Source organism: Sus scrofa, chromosome 2 (genome assembly GCF_000003025.6).
Source record: "Sus scrofa isolate TJ Tabasco breed Duroc chromosome 2, Sscrofa11.1, whole genome shotgun sequence".
Lineage (NCBI taxonomy): Eukaryota > Metazoa > Chordata > Mammalia > Artiodactyla > Suidae > Sus > Sus scrofa.
Window position 1 is genome coordinate 45792522 of NC_010444.4, and position 12123 is coordinate 45804644.

The 12123-nt window shown below is 41.8% G+C and overlaps 1 protein-coding gene across 4 annotated transcripts in view; it reads left to right on the forward strand.

Annotated features, from left to right (window-relative positions):
- Positions 989–12123, forward strand: part of BTBD10 (BTB domain containing 10) — a 101085-nt gene continuing 89950 nt past the window's right edge. For 2 of the 4 annotated variants that reach the window (XM_021083307.1, XM_021083309.1), the window contains exon 1: positions 989–1165. The gene's annotated coding sequence lies outside the window, so the exon portion shown is untranslated. The remainder of the gene's footprint in view (positions 1166–12123) is intronic. The other 2 variants (XM_003122969.6, XM_005661121.3) reach the window with 2 other exon arrangements.

The following is a 12123-nucleotide window of genomic DNA, read 5'->3' on the forward strand; positions in this document are numbered from 1 at the left end:
CTTAACAGTGAAAAAAAAATTTCAGTCAAGTTCTTCCAGCAAAATCTGTTTTCTTAGCAAATTACACAAACCAAGTCCTCTTCCTCATGGCTTCCTTTGCTCGCGGTGCTCCTCCCACCCTTCTCAAAAGTGGGGAACTCTTACTCATCCCTCAAGATTCACTCAAATGTCACTCCCTGGTGGAGGCTTCCTCAACAAGGCAGGCTGAGCCGGTTACTCCCTCTCACAGCTCACAGTTGGCCCTTACTACAGTGTAACGGGATTATCCGTTTTCGAGTAGGTCTCGCCCCCAGGGTGTGAGCTTTGAGGGCGGAGACCGTGTCTTTTATTGTTTCCCGTTTGTGTAGTTCAGCTTGTGACACACGGTAGGCTCAGTGAAGCCGAATGACTGAAACTACTGGCGACCTTCTGCCACAAGCAGCAATACCCCATTCAGGTTGCCGTCGACCTTCGGCAGGGGCCCCAAATGCAGAAGTTCCAGCTGGCATACCGTTCCCGCCAACCCAGCGTTTAAAAACAAACAGAGGCGGATGCTGGGGGACAGAGGCTGGCCCACCCGAGGACGGCCTTTCCTGAAACCAGGCCGGTTAATACTCGCCAGCTGAGCGGGCAAAGGCGATTTTGAAGTTTGCTCAGTTGAGGGAAATGCTTTCCCGGAGCAAACCCAGCGTCCCTGAGGTATTTCTTCAATTCTGGGCTAGAGACGCTGTCCGCTCTTTTCTAACGGTGACAGGAAATCAAGTAAAGAGTGCGGTTCAAAGGTTTGGGGTAACTCTGCTTTTAGCCACCCAGGCTCAAGTCTCGAGGCCGATCCCGAGTTGACGTCTGGGAAGACAGGCGCCTTCCAGTCTTGCGGCGCTGGCCCCCAAGCAGAGCGCCCACCCTAGCGAGCCACTCCCTCAACCGCCCGCACCCTCTTCGCCCCACCCAACTCCTGGGCGGGGAGCACAATTCTCGCGAGAACAAGGCCAGCCTCGCCTCTTCCAACTACGAGCTCTCGCGAGAAGAAGCTTAGGAGCCGGCCTGCAACCTGCCGGGGCGGCCCTGGTAGCCGCAGACGCCGGAGTGGCAGCCGCTAGAGACACTTTCCGAGGGTTCTAGTTGGGGAGAAAGCCGAGGTGTCGCTGGCCCCGGACTGTTCCTGGACACTCAAGAGGGACTACAGGTTCGAGAGTGACTGGACCTAGCTGGGGAACTCCGTGGGGGCGGCGCCGGAGGCTGGGCTTGGTGGGGGCGAAGGAGGAAGGGGGCGGAGGGCGAATCTGGGCTTGAGAGCCCGGCTGCTGTGGCGGTGGTCTGGGCGTCCCGGACCCTGCTAGGGGACCGTGGGTGAGGTTCTGGGCTCTGGCCTCTGGCCCCCAGTTCGGAGAGGTAGGGAAGGGACTTGGCTTTCGGGAGTGCTGTTTTTGGGTTAGGAGTTCCGAGGCCTTTCCCCAGAGATGAAGGCGATACCCTCAACCCTCCTTCCCAGGGCAGAGAAACCGTGTGCCCCGCCCCTTTTCTGTCATCCTGGGCTAACGCCGCGACATCCTGACGGGGGCGTATCACAATAGGGGCTAAGGTGGCCCGAGTCTCGCTTTGGGTGAAGAAGAGTGAGACTCCGATAATGCGCTGCGTGGTTTTATGCTGTAACGGTATCACGTGCGGTAGAGCTTTGTTTTCCCAAAACTTGCACAGAAAAGCTGCTTATTTTTTTCTTCTTCAAGTGCAAGTCTCCTAACACCCTTCATCCTTGGGAATGGGGTGCAGAGTGAGACATCAATTTGTAATTTGTTAGTCTGGGGGCAATGAGACCATGCCCTGCATCTCACAGATTTCCTGCTAATCTTTCTTAGCACTAGTCCAGACATGCTAGAGCATCACTGTCTTGTCACTTTATACACTTGGCAGGTAGAATTTATTTAAACGTTTTTTATTCTTTAAGAGCCTTCATGCCTTTTATTTAAATCAACAATTTCAATGAACAAATCAAGTATACTGGTTTTACTTGGACAACTAGGTATCCCCGCCACCCCAGCTTGATTAAGACTTTTTAGAGTGGGAGTTTTGGATAAATTTTGAATGAAATAGACTGTAGAAACTGGAATAAGGGATATAATAAGGAATGCAAGTATAAGGGGCAGAAAAGTTGCTGTGCTGGAGAGCCCATCCAAGACTAAAGCCCAAGCCTTGAAAATGAGAACTGTAGCTGTCGTTGGAATACAAAGCTGAGAGCAGTAGAAAATACTTGGGAGAGGATTTGATGGTGGATAAAGACTATTAATGTGTGTGAAGAGAATTGTTTTTGAAGATGTAAATGTGTTTTATAAATTTCCCTTCTCAAAGTTTGTGACCTAACTGCTGTTGGTATATATAAAGGGAAAATGGAAAGGAGGTTCTGAAGCCTGGAGTTTTGAGGAACTATGGAGTAACGTAGTGTTCAGTCAGGAAAGCTTTCAGTGGCTTGACAATGTTTTTGAATTATTTCACCTGTTTTTCCCTCATTTTCAAAAAAGCTTTCAGATGGGCTATGTAATTACTTATTTCTGGGGCTGCACCTGTGGCATGTGGAGGTTCCCAGGCTAGGGGTCAAATCGGAGCTACATCCTGCTGGCAGGATGGGCGCCACGTCTGCAACCTACAGCTCATGGCAATTCCGGATTCTTAACCCACTGAATGAGGCCAGGGATCGAACCCACGTCCTCAGGCTTACTAGTCAAATTTATTTCCGCTGAGCCACAACAGGAACTCGATACAGGCTCTTTACATTCTGTATGTCACTCTTCAACCAGTCCTAATTTTTTTCTCTCTCACCCTTTTAAACTTTTTGAAATTTTTTTTTATTAACTATGAAGTTGCAAACCAATATGGCTTTTTGTCTTTTTACATTGAAGTGACTTGGTGAAGTGTTGAAGTGGTCTGGAAAATATTAGGCACCTTTCAGAGGAATAGGTTCTGAATAGCAAACTCACTTGCCTTCAGGTACCAGGCATTCGAAAATTAGAATGAGTGAAATACAATAGGGAGTTTATGCCTCATTTAAGAGGTTCACTTGATTAGTGCCATAATGAATATGAGCACAGACTTTAGCCTTCTGAAGAGAACACAGGAAATCTGGATTTTTACGTGAAGTCTCCTGACTCTTGAAAATATTGACAGCTAGTTGAAACAGTTAAAAGTGACTTCATGTGGCCCCATCAAAGTCAAACCTGTCAGTAGTTGTATGCTACTCTCCAGATTTGGACCTCTGTTATAAGTAAGAATAAATTTTACAACTGAAAAGAAAATATAAAACAAGAATGCCAATTAGTTTGGAATTTCAAACCTGGGAGGACTTGGGGGAAAACGTTAATGAACTCTAATTGAAAACGGTAGATAAGTTTAAGAGCCAAGTGTAATAGCCTTTACATATGGTTAGGCAAATTGATACTTATTAATGTTTTAACTGTGGAATTAACTGAAGAAAAACTCTCTCAGTATATATGGTTTAGTAATTCAGGATTCTGAACAAAGCTGATTTATAGATATCTTGTAAGGAAATAATATTTATTCAGAAGCTCTTTATTGTACCTATGGTTAGTATGTAAAATAAATCTAGAAGACCCTCTACAACTCATCTGTGGTTTTGAATATTTATTGTTTGCTGTTTTCTTCAAAGTCATTGACTTTTGTTGAATGCTATATTGATTCCTTGGATTTTATTCTCTAGCAGATGTGTTGGGTGGACAGGGCATCAGGATGGGAGGAAATGGGAAGGGGAGAGTATGATTTGAAGCAGGTACTCATGTGCTTCTCTCTCACACTGTCTGTTAAAAGATTGATTTAACTAGTTTTTTTGTGTGAGGAGAATGGGTACTTTGATTATAAACAGTGCATTATACATAGCGGTGCTTAAATGATATTTGTGGAATTGAAACCTGTGGGATTAAATCACATTTACTCAATTAGTGGGAAGCACTTTAATCACATAATCTGATTCATACTTAGTTGGGCTGTGGAGAATGGGAGTTTAGAGGTTAGTCCTAAGAAGTGAACCTTATGCATGTAGAGGGCAAAGTGAAGGTTTTTGATGGGGGTTAGTGTGAGAAAGGAGGCTAGGTGAGGGAGAGTTTTAAAAAAGAAGATAAAGTGGTAGAGAAATACTTTGTTTACTCTGCAGTTTTACAGAGTTCTGACTTTTGTAGAATATTGATTTTTAATCACGGCTCCTTTGGGAGTTCACACTTAATTTTATTTTTTTTAGCACAGCCTTCTCAGTTTAAGTTAGTCTAACATCTATTCATCCAATCCCTGTCTCTGGTTTGGGAAGTGAAATAGGAGAAGTGTATTATGTTTATGAGGTGTTCCTCTTTGAGAGTTTTAAAAACATTCTAAAGAATCTGTTGTGTTTTTTTGGAGATTACATTTGGTGAAGGAGGAACCATCATTTTCCTCTCCCCATGTTTCTACAGGACTTGTAAAGTGAGAAAGTTCTCTCTTGGAAGTTGCTTTCCCCTTTTTTCCTCTCCCTGAGTGAGATACCTTCCCAAGGGAGGATTAGGTGAGGCCTGGAGAAGGGATTGAGTATGCTTTTGTTCAGTATCTTCTGGTTCTATTTTTGGAGCTGTCAATTCCTAGGACATACACTTGCTGCTCTTTTGTATGTAGCTCTGAGCAGATTGGACCCTATGAGGAAGAAGGAAATGAAACATCTACAGTTCTAAGTGGAATTTACAGTTGAAGTAATGGAAAGCTTTTTTTTGTCTACTGGTTTCAGCTATATTTTTATCTTTATCTGTCTGACTCCCTTTTTTTTGTTGTTTTTTCTTTATTTGTTATGAACCCACAGTAAGGGAGAAAGAGGTAGCTATAGACGTTCATTAATGAAGAGAGGAGAATTAAACTTTTTTTTTTAAATCTTGAATGTTTATTTATTTATTTATTTATTTTAAATAGCTTTATTTTATTTTAGTCTTTTGTCTTTTTTTTTTTTTTTTCTTTTTTTTGTCTTTTTGCTATCTCTTGGGCCGCTCCCGCGGCATATGGAGGTTCCCAGGCTAGGGGTCCAATTGGAGCTGTAGCCACCGGCCTACACCAGAGCCACAGCAACGCGGGATCCGAGCCATGTCTGCAACCTACACCACAGCTCACGGCAACGCCGGATCGTTAACCCACTGAGCAAGGGCAGGGACCGAACCCGCAACCTCATGGTTCCCAGTCGGATTCGTTAACCACTGCGCCACGACGGGAACTCCTGAATGTTTATTTAGATTTTAAGTTAATGTTGCATTTCCCCTACTATGGCTTGCTCTGGTTTACTTTAGCATCTTGAAACCAAGACCTGCCTTGTTTTGTTTTGCTTTGTTTTGCTTTTTAGGGCCGCATCCGTGGCATATGGAGATTCCCCAGGCTAGGGTTCGAATCAAAGCTGTATCTGCTGGCCTATGCCACAGCCACAACAGCGCTAAATCCTAGCCGAGACGTGTCTGCAGCCTACACCACAGCTCATGCAATGCCACATCCTTAACCCACTGAGTGGGGCCAGGTATCGAACACACATCCTCATGAATACTAGATTCTTTTCTGCTGAGCAATGATAGGAACTCCAGATTTTTAACCATGTGGTGTCTTTCTCTTTCTGACTTCTGACTAGAGATGAGAATCTCTAGTTCCATCCATGTTGCTGGGAATGACATCAGTTTATCTTTTTTATGGCTGAGTAGTATCCATTGTGTATATGTACCACATCTTTTTAATCCATTCATCTGTCAGTGGACATTTAGGTTGTTTCCATGTCTTGGCTATTGTGAATAGTGCTACAGTGGACATTTGTGTGCATGTATCTTTTTCAGTGAAAGTTTTGTCTGTATATATGCCTAAGAGTGGGATTGCTAGATCACATGGTAGTTCTATACTTAGTTTTCTGAGGTAACTCTGTACTATTTTCCATAGTGGTTGTACCAATTTACATTCCCACCAACAGTCAGTGTAGGAAGGTTCCCTTTTCTCCACATTCTCTCTGGCATTTGCTGTTTGCTGTCTTGTTAATGATGGCCATTCTGACTGTTGTGAGGTGGTACCTCTTTGTAGTTTTGATTTGTATTTCTCTAATAATGAGTAATGTTGAGCAATTTTTCATGTGCCTGTTGGCCATCTGTATGTCTTCTTTGGAGAAATGTCTATTTAGGTCTTCTACCCATTTTTAAATTGGGTTGTTTATTTTTTTGTCGTGGAGTTGTATGAGTTGTTTGTATATTTTGGATATTATGCCCTTGTCTGTTTCATCATTGCAGTGCGTGATCTGAGCCGTATCTGTAACCTATACCACAGCTCATGTCAATGCTGGATCCCTGACCCACTGAGCGAGGCCAGGGATCAAATCCACATCCTCATGGATACTAGTAGGATTTGTTTCTCCTGTGCCACAATAGGAATTCCTGTTATTCATTTATTTTTGATAATAGCCTTTCTGAAAGGTCTAAGGTGTTATCTCACTGTGATTTTTAATATGATGAGTGATGTTGAACATCTTTCCATGTGTCTGTTGGCCAGCTGTTCTTCTTTGGAAATATGTCTTACATTTAAGTCTCTGTTCCATTTTTAATTTGTTTTTGTATATGCTATGAGAAATTAGTCAAGTTTGACTCATTTTCATGTAGCTGTCCAGTTCTTCCAACACTTTATTGAAGAGGCTATCTTTTACCTATTATATATATTCTTGCCTCCTTTGTTGTAGATTGACTGAGTGTGGGTTCACCCACTAAGTGGGGGTTCATTTCTGGATTCTCTGTTCTGTTCATGGGTCTCTTTTTATGCCAGTACCATACTGTTTTGATTACTATTGCTTTGTAGATATAATTTGAAATCAGGGTGTATGATACCTCCAGCTTTGTTCTTCTTTCTCAAGAGTGTTTTGGGATCATTTGTATTTCCATACAAATTTTAGAATTGTTAGTTCCAGTTTTTTGAAAAATGCCATTGGCATTTTAATAGAGATTGTATTGACTCTGCTAATTGCCTTGGGTAGTATGGTCATTTTAACATACTTTAACATTTTAATTCTTCCAATCTGTGGCTGTGGTAGATCATTCCATTTTTTTGCACTGTCTTCAGTTTCCTTCATCATTGTTGTATAGTTTTCTGGGTTCGGGTCTTTCATCTCTTGAGATGTATTCCTAGGTATTTTAATCTTTTTTTTTTTTTTTTTTTTTGCCTTTTCTAGGGCCACTCCTGTGGCCTATGGAGCTTCCCAGGCTAGAGGTCTAACTGGAGCTATAGCTGCTGGCCTATGCCAGAGCCACAGCAACTCGGGATCCGAGCTGTGTATGTGACCTACGCCACAGCTCATGGCAACGCCGGATCCCCGACCCACTGAGCAAGGCCAAGGATCGAACCTGCAACCCACTGTTCCTAGTTGGATTCATTAACCACTGCGCCACAATGGGAACTCCTATTTTAATCTTTTTGATGCAATTTTTTGGGGTTTTTTTTTGTTTGTTTGTTTTGTTTTGTTTTTTGCTTTATTAGGGCTGCACCCACGGCATATGGAGGTTCCCCAGGCTAGGGGTTGAATTGGAGCTACAGCTGCCAGCCTACACTACAGCCATAGCAATGTGGGATCCTTAACCCACTGAGGAAGGCCAGGGATTGAACCTACAACCTCATGGTTCCTAGTCGGATTTGTTTTTGCTGTGTCACGGTGGGAACTCCTGATGCAATTGTGAGTAGTGAATCTTTCTCTGATAGCTCATTGTTAGTGTATAGAAGTGCAACATATTTCTGTGTATTAATTTTGTATCTTAAAACTTTACTGTATTTGTTTAATAGTTTTTTGTAGCATATTTAGGATTTTCTGTAAATGGTGACATATTTCATGTCAACTTGTGAACTGGAGCAGTTTTACCTTTTCCTTTTTAATTTGGATTCCTTGTATTTCTTTTTCTTGTTTGAATGCTGTGGCTGGGACTTCCAATACTATGTTGAATCAAAGTGGTGAGAGTGGCCTCCTTGTTTTGTTCTTGATCTTAGAGGAAATGCTTTCAGCTTTTCACTGTTGAGTGTGATGTTGGCTGTGGTTTTGTCATAAACAGCCTTCGTTATATTGAAGTATGTTCCCTCTGTACCCACTTTGTTATCATAAATGAATGTTTAATTTTGTCAAAAGCTTTTTCTGTATCTATTGAGATAATAAAGCTTTTTCTGCATCTATTGAGATAATATGAATTTTATTCAGTTTGTTAATGTGTTATATCACATTGGTTGGTTTATATATATTGAAAAATCTTTGCATCCATGGAATAAATACTATCTTGTCATGGTGTATGATCCTTGTTATGTATTGTTGAGTTCAGTTTGCTCACACACACACACACACATATATTTAACTTATGGACACACCTGTGGCATATGGAAGTTCCTCAGCAGGAATTGAATCTGAGCCACAGCTGCAACCTATGCCATAGCTTTGGCAACACTGGATCCTTTTAACCCACTGTGCCAGGCTGGGAATTGAACCTGTGCCTCCAGAGTGACTGATTGGATGTTTAACCCACTGCACCACAGTGGGAACTCCTACTCATGTTTTATTGAGATTTTTACATCTGTGTTCATCAGAGATATTGGCATGTAATTTACTTTTTTTGTGGTATCTTTGTATGGTTTTGGTATCAGAGTTATACTGGTCTTGTAGAATGAGTTGAGAAGTATTCCTTCCTCTTCAGTTTTTTTTTTGGAATGGTTTGAGAAGGAGGAGCGTTAACTCTTCTTTAAATGTTTTGTAAAGTGGTCTGGTCCTCAACTTTTGTTTTTTGGGAGTTTATTGTTTTTTTAATTCAATTTTATTACTGGTAATTGGTCTCTTCATACTTTCTATTTCTTAATGATTCAAGGTTGGGAGAGTGTATATTTCTAGGAATTTATCCTTTTCTTCTAGGTGTCCATTTTATTGGCATGTAACTATTCTTACTGATCTTTTAAGATCCTTTGTGTTTCTGTGGTGTCTGTTTTAAGTTCTCTTCCATTTCTGATTTTATTTATTTGGGCCCCTTTTTTTTTCCTTGAAGAGTCTAGCTAAAGGTTCATCAATTTAGTTCATCTTTTCAAAGAACTACTCTTAATTTCATTTGTTTTTTTATGTTTGTTTTTAGTCTATTTACTTCTGCTCTGATCTTTTTTTTTTTTTTTTTTTTTTTGTCTTTTGTCTTTTTTGTTGTTGCTATTTCTTGGGCCGCTCCCGCGGCATATGGAGGTTCCCAGGCTAGGGGTTGAATCGGAGCTGTAGCCACCGGCCTACACCAGAGCCACAGCAACACAGGATCTGAACAGCGTCTGCAACCTACACCACAGCTCACGGCAACGCCGGATCGTTAACCCACTGAGCAAGGGCAGGGATCGAACCGGCAACCTCATGGTTCCTAGTCGGATTCGTTAACCACTGCGCCACGACGGGAACTCCTGCTCTGATCTTTATGGCTTCTTTCCTTGTAGTAATTTTCCTTCTAATTTAGGTTTTTTCTTTTTCTAGTTTCCTTAGGTGTAATGTTAGGTTGTTAATTTAAGATTTTTCTTGTTTCCTGAGGTAGGCTTATATCACTCTCTCTTGAGACTGCTTTTGATGTGTACCAGAGATTTGGATTGTTGTGTTTACATTTTCATTTGTCTCCGTTTTTTTTTTTTTTTTAATTTAAATTTCCTCTCTGCTTTCTTCAGAAAACCATTGGTCATTGAGTAGCATGTTTTTTTAGCCTTCATACATTTATGTCTTTGTAGTTTTTTTCTTGTAGTTGGTTCCTAGTTTCATACTGTTGTCAAAAAGATGCTTGATAGGATTGCAGTATTCTTAAATTTTTTGAGGTTTGTTCTGTGGCCTAGCTTGTGATTTATCCATTTGCACTGAAAAGACTGTGTATTGTGCTGCTTTTGGATGAAATGTTTTGTGCATATCTATTAGGGCATCTTTTCTAGCGTGTTAGTTAAGGCCACTGTTTCTTTACTGATTTTCTGTCTGGGTGATCTATCCATTGATATAAGTGGAATTGTTAAAGTCTGCTATTGTATTATTGTCAGTTTCTTCCTTTGTGTTTGTTAATATTTCTTTTATGTATTTAGGTCCTCCTATGTTGGGTGCATATATATTTACAGTTGCTATATTTTCTTGTTGGAGTGATCCTTTTGTCATTATGTAGTGTCCTTTTTTTACTTTTGTCATTTTGTCTGATGTAAGTATTGCTCCTGTAGCTTTCTTTTTGTTTCCAATTGCACAGAATCCTTTTTCCCATCCCCTAAGTCACAGTCTGTATGTTTTTAGATCTGAAGTTTCTTTCTATCTATCTATCTATCTATCTATCTATCTATCTATCTATCTATATCTTTATATATCTTTAGATCTGAGTTTCTTTTTGGCACAGCATATATATGATTTTCTTTTTTAAAATCCATTCAGGAGTTCCTGTCTTGGCTCAGTGGTTAACAAATCCGACTAGGAACCATGAGGTTGCAGGTTCCATCCCTGCCCTTGCTCAGTGGGTTAAGGATCCAGTGCTGGTGTGAGCTGTGGTGTAGGTTGCAGATGCGGCTCAGATCCCGCGTTGCTGTGGCTCTGGCACAGGCCGGTGGCTATAGCTCTGATTCAACCCCTAGCCTGGGAACCTCCATATGCCGCAGGAGCGGCCCAAGAAATGGCAAAAAGAGCCCCCCCCCCAAAAAAAAATCCATTCAGCCTCTCTATCTTTTTTTTTTTTTTTTTTTTTTTTGGCTGTGGCATGCAGCAGCTTGATGTGAGACATTAGCTCCTAGACCAGGGATTTAACCTGGGTCAAAGTGGTAAAACTGTTGAGTCCTAACCACTAGACCATCAGGGACCTCCCAACCACTCAGTCTTTTTTTTTTTGGCCACACCTGCAGTATGAGGAAGTTCCCAGGCCAGGGATCAAACCTGTGGCCACAGTGGTGACAGCACTGGATCCTTAACCCACTGCAATGTCAGGGAACTCCCACTATGTCTTTTGATTGGAGCATTTTTTTCCATTTTTCGACTGCCCCATGGCATGTGGAGCACCCAGGCCAGGGATCAGATCCAAACTGCAGTCTTGACCTACGCCACAGCTATGGAAGTGCTGGATCCTTACCCCACTGTGCTGGGCTAGGGATGGAACCCACATCCCAGCACTCCCAAGATGCTGCCAGTCCCATTGTGCCACAGCGGGAGCTCCCATTTACATTAGTTATTGATAGGTATATGCTTATTGGCTTTTTTTTGGTTTGCTGCTTGTTTTTATAGTTCGTTGTAGTTCTCTTTTTCTTTGGCTCTTTTGTGGTTTGATGACTATTAAGTTTGAATTTCCTTTTTTGTGTGTATCTTTTACAGGTTTTTATGGTTACCATGGGGTTAATATATAACTATATATGTATACACACACACACTTGTAAGTTGATCAGTCTTAATCTTTTTTTTTTTTTTTTTTTTTTTTTTTGGTCTTTTGTCTTTTTTTTTTTGTTGTTGTTGTTGTTGTTGCTATTTCTTGGGCCGCTCCCGCGGCATATGGAGGTTCCCAGGCTAGGGGTCTAATCGGAGCTGTAGCTGCCAGCCTACGCCAGAGCCACAGCAACGCGGGATCCGAGCTGCGTCTGCAACCTACACCACAGCTCATGGCAACGCCAGATCGTTAACCCGCTGAGCAAGGGCAGGGACCGAACCCGCAACCTCATGGTTCCTAGTCGGATTCGTTAACCACTGCGCCACGACGAGAACTCCGTGATCAGTCTTAATCTTGAACACATTCTAACAACCTTAATTTTACCCCCTACACATTTAATATTTTTGACATCATATTTTATTTTATTTTTTGATTTTTTTTAGGGCTGCACCTGTGGCACATGGAGTTTCCCAGGCTAGGGGTCAAATAGGTGCTGTAACCACTGGCCTATGCCACAGCCACAGCAATACCAGATCTGAGCTGTAACCTACACCACAGCTCTTGGCAGTGCAGGATCCTTAACCCACTGAGCGAGGCCAGGGATCAAACCTGTGTCCTGATGGATAGTGGTCAGATTTGTTACTGCTGAGCTATGATGGAAACTCCTGACATTTTAAATCTTTTTGGTTTTGTATCTTATTATTGATATAGTTTTATTTGACTACCTTTGTATTTAGTCTTCCTTCTAGGT